Source organism: Agelaius tricolor, unplaced genomic scaffold, assembly GCF_023055355.1.
Source record: "Agelaius tricolor isolate 1412-34295 unplaced genomic scaffold, bAgeTri1.0.p SCAF_1, whole genome shotgun sequence".
Classification (NCBI taxonomy): Eukaryota; Metazoa; Chordata; class Aves; order Passeriformes; family Icteridae; genus Agelaius; species Agelaius tricolor.
Genome location: NW_027269261.1, coordinates 79642861 through 79655331, shown reverse-complemented (window position 1 = coordinate 79655331; position 12471 = coordinate 79642861).

The following is a 12471-nucleotide window of genomic DNA, read 5'->3' as shown; positions in this document are numbered from 1 at the left end:
TTGGAGCTTAGAAGCCTCAGTACATTTATGGATGCTTCCACAGAAAAGTGTAAATTTACATGGTTTAGTAGCTCAAGGAATCCCTGCCCTAATATCTTTAACTTCATCCAGAGACACAACTGTCTTCTTCTACCATGGCTGCAAACTACAGAGTATTCAGTGTAGAAGTGAAGGGCTCAGAGACTTTCTGAAGGAAGGCCTAATACCTCCAAAATCATAACTTCAAAGCTGCTAAAGCAGGAGGCAGCCCTGGAGCTGTTCCTTCCAGACAGACCACGCCAGGAAGGCAGTTACAGGCCATACTGTGCATGTAGGAAGGTCTCCAGGGCCTGAGATTGTAGGCTTGAAATAACAGCAGCAGATTTTAACAGCCTACAGATGTTTTGAAACATGATAAGTCATATTTCAGTAAATTATGAGGGACATTGCAAAGCAAGCCTGATTCCACAGGACCCAGAGGGACTACACAGTGAAATCCCAAAATACCTATCAAAGAGTTTGACTAAAGTATGCCTTTCTGCAGTTTCTAGCTAATGTGCCTCTTCAGACTTTCACAAAGACAGTGACATTACATTGAAAGGTTCAAGGCAGAATTTAAAACATCACCAACTATCCAATATATAAGACTAAGCATTTAACAGACGCTGATGAATAGTTCTGTACACATCAATTACTGTTTTTAATAGCATCCATTCATCCTCAGCAGTCCCAGTAGAAAAGCAGGAATGTTCTCTCTAATGCTGATCATAATTGTACCAGTCATAGAAAGTGACAGGGCTGCTGTGAGCCTGTACTGGTGGAGGACACCATTAATTATCACAGTGGAAGGAGGAATGATTTACCTTTGTCACAAAAACAGGCCTCAGTGCTTGTTAACTCAACAAAAGAAAAAGTACTGAGATGTGTTAATTCGTCATATTGGAATGAATCTGGAAGGTCAGAAGAGTGTTTTGGAATTCAGGAAACAAAAAATATTAGATTTGCCAGATCAGATTGGTCTGACACTAAGGATGTTGATATTAATGTATGCCTCTGTAGTGGTAAAGAAAGGTGTTAGAAACATCCCTGAATGACCCAGAGGCTTACAGGATCATTTCTTGTCGTTATTTGCGTGGCAAGGGCACACTGAACCTTCTTTTTAAATGTTTCCACATTAATTTAATATTTCACATTTAGGTTTGGCCTTCTGTGGGCCACAAAATACAAAAAATAACAGGAGTCAGGAATACTTTGTTCGTGTTTCTGAATGGCCAAACCTGTTTCAGCATGTTTCTGGTAGGCTCTGAACTGATAACACCCCAATTCTGTTTCCTGGACCATGCAATATAAAGGATAACAGAAGAAAAATAACAGGATAAACACAATCAGCCTGATCCTCCTCTCAGCTTGCTGTCTGTATTACTGCAAGAAAGGACTTCCCTGGAGAAGAGGCTGCAGGCAATAAAACTCTTGTTATTCTAGCAGGCTAAGCTTTGGGAAGGAAGAGATTTGCTCATCCAGCTGTGGGGTGATAGGACTTGTTCCTGTTATTTTTGCTTTCCCTGCTAATTCCGCAGTTGGTATCAAAGGCAGGATTTGAAGGCTGAATTTTGATTTAGCTCTCCTGGGAAACTCAAACAACTGAGATGGTTTAGCAAGATCTCAAATTGTACGAGGTTGAATCAGAACAAATCAGGGAAATAACATCTGGGACTTCCATCCAACTGCTGCTGCTGTTCCTGGGAGCATTTCATAGAATTGCAGAATGGTTTGGGTAGGAAAGGACCTTAAAGATCATCCAGTTCTCAGCCCACCTGCCACAGGCAGGGACACCTTCCACTAGACCAGGTTGCTCAGAGCCCCATCCAACCTGATTTTGAACATTTCCAGGGATGGGATCTCTACAGCTTCTCTGGGCAACCTGTTTTAGTGCTTCAATTTGGGAATTGTTTGGTTAGCAGACAAGTATTTCTAGTAAAACTTCCCTCTATTTCTGCAGATTCTAAGAATTTCCCACATAGCAGTATTCAAAATGGCAAGTGAAAACTGTTTCAGGAGATTCCTGTGTAAGATGGTGGCCAGTGGCATGAGGCTGGGAATGTCCAATCATTAGAAAATTAGTTCCATCTACACTCTTCCAAAGGTGTAGAACATATTAGTAAAGATATATTCTGGTTTGATATATAGGGACTTAGCTAAAAAATAGCTTAATTCACCTATTGTTCAATCAATTACTTGCAAGTTCATTTAGAGAGACTATCACAGTTAGAAACTTATGTGGGGTATAAAGCAAGGGCTGAAGAGGAGTGGAGCTCAGATAAAAGCTTGGTGGACTCACAAGACACACTATGTCCAAAGTGAAAAATTTGACCTGATATGACAAAAAAAAAAATCTGAACATTACCAAATTAATTATGCAGTGAAAGAGTTTGTGTTATTATCTCTATTTGTATTTGTTTGTACTATTATCTCTATCTCTCTATTGTTTTATTATCTCTGGATCATCTGTCAGCTCCAAAATGCAACAATGTGCTGGGACCTCTGGATTTCCAATCAAGCAAAACTACATTTGCATGATCCTCAGTATCTGTTGGAGAGATGATTGCTTGAAAGATATGCAAGAGGAATTGTAACCCAGGTAAAATGGGACTGGTGCCATTATACACCAGACTGCTCAGTGCTCTGTGGTTGGATAGCAAGGATACACCAGGCTGGATCAAAATTGTGTTAGTTTGTTAACATTAACTGCACCTACATGCCTAATAAAATTTTAGTGCTTCCTTTATTTGGAGAAACATTCTGAGCTCTTCATCTCATTAATTTGCTCTTACTTTAAATTGGCACATTTATTTCCATAATAGAAAGAGTCTTACAAAGTGGAAGTCTGTAAATATTTGAACTCCCAGCCCCAAGTCAAGACACAGAACCAATATACAGATGTCTTTTAACTTGATATTGATATTTTGGGAAATGTAACTAATTCCCATATAGCTGGCCCAGAGTGATAGGATTGGGAGAAATTCAAATATTCCTGAAGTAGTAATTTCAGATGCCAGAGTACCATTGGAGATTATTGTTAGATGGCTGGCAGCAGAGCTGTGCTCAAAGTCACAGGTACATTCCTGTGAGAGTTTATTAAAGCTACAATACAAAAAACACCACACATGAAGATGTGTGAGCATGACAAAGAAAATCTCTGGATGAGGAAGGTCTGGCTCTGGAGAGACAGTTTTACAGTGGTACTGGTGCAGAACTGGATTAGTTAGGAAGGAGAAGCAGAGACATCTCAGTATACCTCTGTAAACTGATGAATATATCACACAGAAGGGTCAAGGGCAAAGCAAGAGGTACCAGTATTTCTTCTCAGCAAAGGCCACAATCCATTTCTGCTGCCTGTATGAAATATATCTATAAAATTTAAAAGATGCAGTTAAAACCTTAGGGGATGCCAACAAGATTTTTTTAAAAATATTTTGTTTGTGTGGCTATGAATCTGCACTGAACAAAAATTCTCAGTCACTCATGTTATTGTGACCTGAATGATAAATTATAATTGAGATTATAGCTGTGCAATGACATCTGCTGCCCCTCAGCTGGAGCCTGGCTCTCATGCAAGGACTGTGAATGCTCAAGCCTCTCAGTGAAGGCTCATGCAAACATAATCTTTCTACTTTTGAAAGGTTTTTGTTTTACAGTAAGTCACTCAGCCTTTGCTCAGCCACTTGTCTGCCTGAGATAATGAAGTATCCTGGAAAAATCTCTCTGAGTAGTGAAGAGCAGCCCAGAGTGCTGTATTTCTAAAAACACATCTGGCAGCTTCTTCACAGTCAGAATGAAATATCAGGCAGAAAGTCCTTAGGATTTTGATTTTGCTTGGGGTTTTGTTTGTTTGGTTGGCTTTTGTTGTTTTTGTTTGTTTGTTTGTTTGGCTGGGTTTTGATAGTTTTGGTTCATTTAATTGGTTTTGGGATTTTTTGTTGGGGGTCTTGTTTTTCTGCCCCAATATTTCCAATGGTCCCTGCATCGGAGCCAAAAATGCTCAGGGTAGATGAACCCATCCTTCCAAATTTTAATAATCCTCAAAATTTGAATTGATGCTAACTTTATCCCCTTTTCATTTTGCAGAAAACAGAGAAAAAGGAGGTGGAAGGGAATACATATTTCTAATATGAAAAATTGTGTGCATGTTGCATCCAGGTTTAAGCAGTCATGGTAGCTAACATTCACATGTAAGCTTTTTCTTCCAGCAAGATTTTTTTTTTCAGATCAAGTGGAGTGAGATTGAGAAAATCACAGCACTTTGGCTCATAACAGCCTATGATTATTCTTTTGTGCTTCATTAACTGTGGCCCACCAAAAGCACTTGAAAGACTTAGCTCACAGAAAAAGGCCTTTTATCCTGCCTAGAGCAAATTATGTTTTCTCTTTAAAAGTCATCCACAGTGGATGGAGAAGGGAATAAACTTTTCAGAAAGAATGATGAGTATGACCACTGGTACTATTTCCATAGATGTATGGGCATGTGTTTATCTGTCTCATTCCTGGGCACCCTTAAACAAAGCTCACTTTGAGGAGAAAAAGGGAATTTAATAAATTAATAGATGTCAGAAAGCAAAAGAGCAGTGTCCTTCTTCTCCATACAATATATATATTTTACTTTTCCAGAGCATAATTCCCCAGAACAGAAGAAGAGTTAGAAAAGCTTTTTTGCAGCAATAAATCCTCTCCAACAGGCCCAATGAGCACCCCTGAGAGGGACTGCCCTGGTCCTTCAGCAAAGCTCTCTGAAATGGTGTCTCCTGGACAGAGAGTGCTGCCAGCCTCCCATGGGACTGGTGAGGGACAAGGGAAGGGATGGGCAATCACTGCTGCTGCTCCAACCCAGCTGAGAGGAGAATCACTGTTCCACCTTCCTCTCCATGTTGATGACCCTGATATTTTAGTATGAAGCACACCCTATTCCTTCTGGAACACTTCCCCCCTTCCTCCTGGGAAGGAGTTTTTTCACCTTCTAGGCACAGCTGGTTTCTTCCAAACCCATCTGCCCTGCTGACTATGGCAGGGAATCATGTTTTTAAAGCAATAATTGTGGTATTTTACAGGAATATCCTATCAAATCTCAGAAAACAAACGTTATCATGAAAATAAGAAAATAGTAATACAAGACACAAAGGCAACACAGCTCTCCTGAAGCTGGTGGGTAGTTTTGGGAAGCTGGCTGCTTGCTCTCAGAAAGCAAGTGCTACATTCAGGAATCATATTTATCTGCCTCCGAGCAGAGGCTGAGATGCAAAGCTCTTCCACGGCCCAAGATGTGTGTACAGCACTTCCCCTCTCACTGGCATCATGTCTGTGATGAAGTTTGTACAGAAGGACCAGGAATGGGGCATCAAGCAAGCAACTCAGAAGTTTGCAGCTACACAGGGAATTTAGGCATCACAAGCATGGATGCAACCACACTAAAGTCAGAGGAAATGTACATCCTCTTTGCTTGTGTTTGCCTTTCTTCCCTTGCATAGGTGCTGAGATGTTGATGTTGTGCATCCACAACATGCCTGAGCCCTCTGGGTAACAGGGTTTTATTATTTGTAACAGAGCAGATCTGCTCAAAACCGTTGTGGTAGCACTACACATGAGACAGAAAAGCTTTAACCAGATGAGGCAGAGAGGGAGAAGGGAAGATGAGGCCAAGGATTAGATGATCTCATGAGGCCCCTTCCATTAATAACCTGAATAATCCTGTGAACCCACAAAGCCAAGCCACCATCATTTTATAGAAGCCAAACGAGGAACAGAGCTGAGAACACTCACTGCCAGCAGGCTTTGGGACATCACCAGGAACCCACATGAGTTGGTGCTCACCTTTCTCCTGTTTCACAGATACTGTGCATTCTCTTCCATCTTGATTTTTGATCTGCCTCCTTCCAGCCTTCTGCTTTTAACCTTGTTAATTGATATTCTCCACTTTGCCAGAGCCCCACTACAAAATCTGTTCTCACCAATACTTCTAAGTGTCACCCCTCCTCCCACATTATCTCTCTCACCTTGATAAGTGCCTTTAATGCATTGCAAATGGTACATCCTCCCTTTTTCCTTTGATACTGCACAGTAACTGCTGACCCTGCACCCTCTTCACCCTTAATCAGTGCTCTTCAATCCATCTATCCCACCCACACTTCTGGAGCTTTTCCTGCTGCTGGCTTCCTGTCTTCTGCTCCTGCTGGGAAAAGGAGCAGCATTTGTGAGCAGAGCAAGGTCACCCTTCAAATCTAGTGAGTTATTTGTGGCTCTGTGCAGGCTGAATCTGCCAGCAAAAAAACCCCAAGAACCTCCCTCAAACAACTGAAGAGAAGGCAAGAGTCATTGCATAAGCAAGGGACAGAAACACTGTTAAATGATGTTTTCCAGTCCATTTATTTCTGTCCCTTTATAGTTTGTGAAGAAAAGAGACAGTTGGAATATTCCAGTAAAATAAAATTACCAGGGATGTGATTATCAGATATGCAGTTCTGTCTCAAGATCTTGTCTATAATGTTGGTTCATTAACCTGCTGATGTATTGCAGACTCATTTAGAGGCTCAGACACAGTTTCATGTCATCTAGTACAAAATCTTCTGCGAAAAAAAAAAATGTACTGTTCACCATTTTGGCAATTGATGTATATTTATGTCATCAACACATCACTTTTAAATATCCTAACTCACTAGAAAGCCCGCTTCCAGCACCTCTACAACACAGAAGAAAACGGAAAAATCAGAGCAGCTGGAAATGCAAAGTAAGACACTCATTCATTCATTCATTCATTCGTTCATGCATCCATTCAGTCAGTGTCGTTCACGCACGGCCGGCAGCCCCAGCTCTCCGCGGCAGGCGCAGGGGATGCGCGGCTGGCGCCTCCCCTCTGCTGGCGGCTGCCCGGGGGCACCGAGCCGGGCGGCGCCTCCCGGGGCCCTCCGCAGCCGCCCGCCGAAAAGCGCCCAGACTGCCCGAGGAATCACAAAAGGATGCTTTTCACGGCAGGTGATCAGCCCTTGAATGGCTTTGTGCAAGGGGAAGCTGACAGCAATGGTGACAGCAATTTTCACAAATTCTTTCTGCTGAGAATGGTAACTTATGGTGGGGAGGCTGGAGATGCTGCCTGGGGTGAGGATGTCTTGACTCTCCCATTGTAAAAAACAGGTTTTCTGCGATTATAAATTTCTGTGACTATAAGTTCTGTGATTATAAACCTTAACCATCATGTCTGAACATTTCCCTGTCTGACCTCAGCCTCAGACTGATACTTTTCAAGTTTCTACCAAAACAGCTCAGGAACTGCTGTAAATTAATATAGAGAACGTACTTTTATCTCCCTCCATATCATTTGATAATTACTTTTTTTGGTTTTGCCTGCAATATTTCTAACAATATCTTTTGTTACAATTTCAATGTAACTTCAAATTTGGCAGTGCATTTTCAGGAACTGCTTCATACCAGCAGCTAGAATGTATGTACCCAAGCCATAGAACTCAGAATCAAAAAATGCCTCTCTGCCCATGAGCAGCAAGAGATCTGGGAGTCTGGCAACAAACCTCTTAATACTCCTGTGAGATTGTACATCCAGCATCTTGTCAAAACACTGTCCCAAAGGAGCTAATAACACCTTTCCTACAGACAGCAGCAGCTCAACAGACCTGCTGCTGGGAGAACACGTGGCAGCAGCCCTCCCACCCAGCCCAGCTCCCAGGGCTTTTGGCAGGGAACCACCTGCCAAAAATGGATGAGGAGCCAGAATTGCTGTCCATTTGCATCCTGAAAACAGGGCAGCATCTTCAAAACTTGACTGCACCATTAAGCAACACATAAAACTGAAGCATACAGTTCTTTTACAGTACCTAGTTAGGGATTTGGGGTTTTTTTCCTTACCATGGGGATTTCACTACTGACTTCATGAGAGCAGGGCCTCATGCCCTTTTAGTAAGGCAAGTACTTAAAGCCCACTATATATATGAGGGAATTTTTTCTAAGTACAGGAGGTCTGGTTTGAATCATTCCCAAAATCACAAAAAAAAAACCCAACCCCTCACTTACCTGGCTCAATGCCAAGAAAGAAAACTGCTTACCTTGACTCATATTATTGTTATTGTTTGCATTAAATTATGTATGCCCTGAATTATAGACTCTTAAAAATTTTAAACAAGGGGGATAAAGGTGTCTTCTGGAGACATGGAATGCAATCCTGAGCTACAAGTTTGTTTGTTCACCATAACACATCACCTTGGAGAAGAGGAACAGCCAAAGAGGTATCCTGTGTTCCAGGAACAAGTTCTCAAGCAACTTTCTATCTGTGGGACCAGATGCCACCCCTTTGATAGAACTCTGCAGCCCAGGCTGATTTTCTTCTGCGTGGTTTTCTTCTTCCTGCACCTAAACCAGCTGCTGTCATCTGCAGGCAAGGTACCCCCTGTGTTCAATAAGCAGCTTCTCAATGGGAGCCCAGACCTGCAACAGAAACAGGCACAGGCACAAAACTTAGGGCTTCTCATACAGCCAAAGGGAAATGAGAATAAAGGCTGCCTTGGTCCTGGGATCTCATTGGATTTTGGTCAAAACTTGGCTTGTTTCAATACTGTGTGTATAATATGGGAGCATTAGTGCACAATGCACATGTTGTGATGTACTCATAGCATAGAACATGTTTGTGTTCCATTATAAATACTGAGCAAATGAAATTTTCTTAAAATCATTAGAGATACATACTATATTGAAATTGCAGAGAGCTTTCGTTTCACTGCTTACCTAAACACCAAATAGAACCACTATCTACTAGGAAAAAAGGAAAGAAAGGAAAAATAGTACAAAATGCTGTGTTGGTTGTTTGAATCAAATTTTCATGAAAATGATCAGGTTTATGCAAATTCACAGCTAAGCTACCAATCAAACACCAACATAAGAGCCCACAGAAATGCAATGATAAAAGGCTGGCCACACTGCTTGCTGTCACAAGCTGTCACAAGTCACACATTTACAATCCTTTCACTATTTACAGGCAAACTGCACAGCACAGCTGTAATGGATGGGGCTGTTGATTGGGAAGATGCCATGATTCAACAGAAAGACCCTTTACACAGCAGATCGAGTAAAATAGGAAAACAGGATATGCAGAAGGTAGTCTATATTCCATAATAACTGCCTCTAATGATAGGTCCTGCCATAATTTCAGATCCAATTTCAGCAGCCACTGACCACAGTCTTGTGGCTGATGATTTGTTTGATGTGTTACACGACGCAGAGGTCCGTTTGCAGTAAATGTGTAATTCCATCCTGCCTTGCCCACTCAGTGCTGGGTATGGATGCCTGGGAAGAGACTTAAGCCAGCATGGGAGGAGGGCAGGCAGAAATAACTTGAAAACCACTTCCACTCCTTAAGTGGCTCTCAGGATTAGAAGCCACTGTGGTAATGCAAAAACCACTTGATTATCTTTAGTCTTTAGGGACTTTTCTTCAGTGTTGAAAAATTTCTCAAGATGTTTTTGAAGCTCTGATGGAAAGGATTTACAGAGAGAAGGTTGGCAAGTGGGGTCAACCTCGTTTCTTCTATTAACTATACAATACAGAAAGAAAAATGTTTTCTGTTTTTCCAAGCAACTAAATACAATGGTTTTTTCAGTTTCATCAAATCTGTGTTCAGACAAAGGACTCTAAACATCTCTCAGACACAATAGTTACTGGGATGACTATTTACTGGCTTTGAGAGGGCAGCTCTCTTTCACACTTTCCTGGGGCTGTCAGACATAATTTCCAAACACCAGAGCTACTCAACACCCCAGCTGTCACTCTGCACAGGGAGATTAAAAATAGGGCTGTAATAATTTTACTGAAGTTATATCTTGCACTCACACTCCGTATGAAGGAGAATAATTGAAATGTTATTAAGAAAGGCTCATAAGTTAGCTGCAGGCTGCCAATTAGGCAGGAAGGTGTTGTCATATCTTCTTCACATACTATTAAACCTACTTGAGAAAATTATTTCAAAAACGAGGGAAAACCTGTGCTTTCCATTAATTTTAAGAAAAGGTAGACAACCACATGGACACAAACTCAACTTTAACACTTCTGCTTGCATGTCCACCTCTCAGCTTTCACCAAGAGCTTCCAAGAGCCTCTTCCAAGGCTTGCTTTGCACCCTGAATAAATCTGAACCATTTTTTTATCTTCCCAGTTAGAGTTGCAGACCAGCCATAGGTGCATTGCACTTGTCAATGCCATGCATTCTCCTGACCTGGGAGAACTGCCCAGTCCCAGCCTCTCACAGCATCCATATGTCACTGCTCATCATCTGAGGGCAACAGGGGACAGAGACTTTGCAAGTGAACACAAAAATCTGACTAAAGGAACACCCTTGCTTTTCATGCTCCAAATGACCAAAACCCTCTCTAGTCCCTCAGTTAAAACCCAAATTTTTTAGATCAGCTTTCCCTAAGGAATCTTTCTGTCCTGCTTGGGCTTTTATTTATACAGTAATAAGTCTCTTTTCTCTGCATCTACTACTCAGCAGAACTTTTCAACTACAGGAGCTACAGACAGCTGCTACAAGAGACTGCAGAAATAGCATGGGATGTGTTTGCAGACACTCCAGTTTATAGGTTTATTTTAGCCATCACTCTCTCTTTAGCTGTAAACTCAGTTTTTTGGATAAAAAATTATGAGTGCATGGATCATGGATCCATGGACCAGGACCAGAGCACCCCTTTTCAAAGGACAGAGAAGGAAAAGGCAAAAAAATAATATTAAAATTTTAACTCCAGGATGTGCCAGTAGGTCAGCTTTGCCTCAGTCTCCTGGTGTGGCCTCACTTCTCCACAGAGCCCCAAAGACCCCACTCCCTGTGGGACTCTGCCAGGGAGGAAGAGGAGAAGGATAAGGATGAGGAGAAAAATGAGGAGGAGAATGAGGACAAGGATGAGGAGGAAGCCTTCAACCACCTGTTTAACTACTGGTTCCACAGGGACCGGGATGAAAAGCCCTTCTGGCTTCCTTCTTCCCTATTGCTACTGCTGGCCCAGAGCTGTTTGTCCTCCAGCAGGTCCCTGCCACTGTCCTCCCTGTCTTGTGTCTCCCAAAGTCCATCCAAGATACACCACTATCATTTCCCAAGGCTGCCAAGCAAACCTGCCTTGGCCTATGGTTGGAAAGAAATGTTTCCAAAGAGCTCCTGCCCTTCCTTGAACACACCACGGATGCTGCCAGCCATCAAGGAGACCTTCATTGTCATCTCACCTAACTTAAAATTGACAGGGACTAATTTTCTTGGACTTGGCAGCCTTTTTTTCTCATTTCCGACAACATCAATAAAGCTTTTAAAGAAACAGCAAAAGAAAGCATTCATGTGCTCATTCAATTTCCTTCAGTTTAGCCCTTTTTACAGAGTTTTACGCTAGATTTCAGCACTGGCAAACCAGCTGATTTTGACACTGGTATGTGTGACATCAGATATCAGTTTACAGAAGAGAAAATAATTATAACAGTCAATGCTGCTTGTGAGAATTTGTTAAGAAGATCAATAAGAACAAGAGCACTTTGACTTTTCTTATTATCGTTTCTTTGGCAACCCAGGAAAATAACATAGCCAAAATTATAGTCCCATCACGCTCCATGTGCTGACAGTACATAATTGTGTGCTTCCCACCAGAAAGATTACTTAGTATAATCCCAAACACTCTTTTCTCTCACACTGTTTTAGGTGTTTCATCATTTTCACAGCTAGCAAAGCCCTAAAAAAAATCAAAGAAGAAAACAAAACCCCTTGAATTGATTTTGCTATTGCCTGCCTTTGAGAGCTTATGACAGCACCAATTTAGTTTGTCTGGCAGCAATAATCCTAGATTATTCAAAACTAAGAAGTGGGTGTGTAAATCATGCAGTATTTCTGGAAAGACTTGGTTTTGCAGTTTGCCAGAATCCTTACCCCACCGTGGGATCAACTCCAGTACTTCCTGAGCATCTTTACTTCTGACAGAACCTGACTGGCTGCTGATTTCAAAGCAGAGGGGGTGAGCCATCCCCTTTCTTTCAGCATGCACTTTCCAATAGCTGGTGTATGCAGTTTGTCAACCCCCTGAGTCTGCTCTCTGTGTTCTGAGTTCTGCTGGTCTCAAAATTCACCGACACCCTGGATTTGCAGCAGGTACTCAATGGGACCTGGAGAAGCACCAACATTTTGCTGTGACATTTATTCCTCAAAGGGGAGGCTGCTGTGCATGTAGCATAGCCTGTGCTAGTGTTTGAAAGGAGAGGAGCTGGATAAAGCAGGACAAAAGCTTGCAAAATAAGCCTATAACTTGCAGAAGTAGAGGTCACCATTCAAAGCTTTCGTCCTTCCCATCCACAGCAGTTCCACAGTCTCCATACACAGTCTCTGCCTCACCTCCAACCCACTCAATCCTTTGCCAGTGGGACACAAGTTCCTCTGAGAAGAATGTTTTGGAATCCAAAACAAATTCAGCTTCTGAT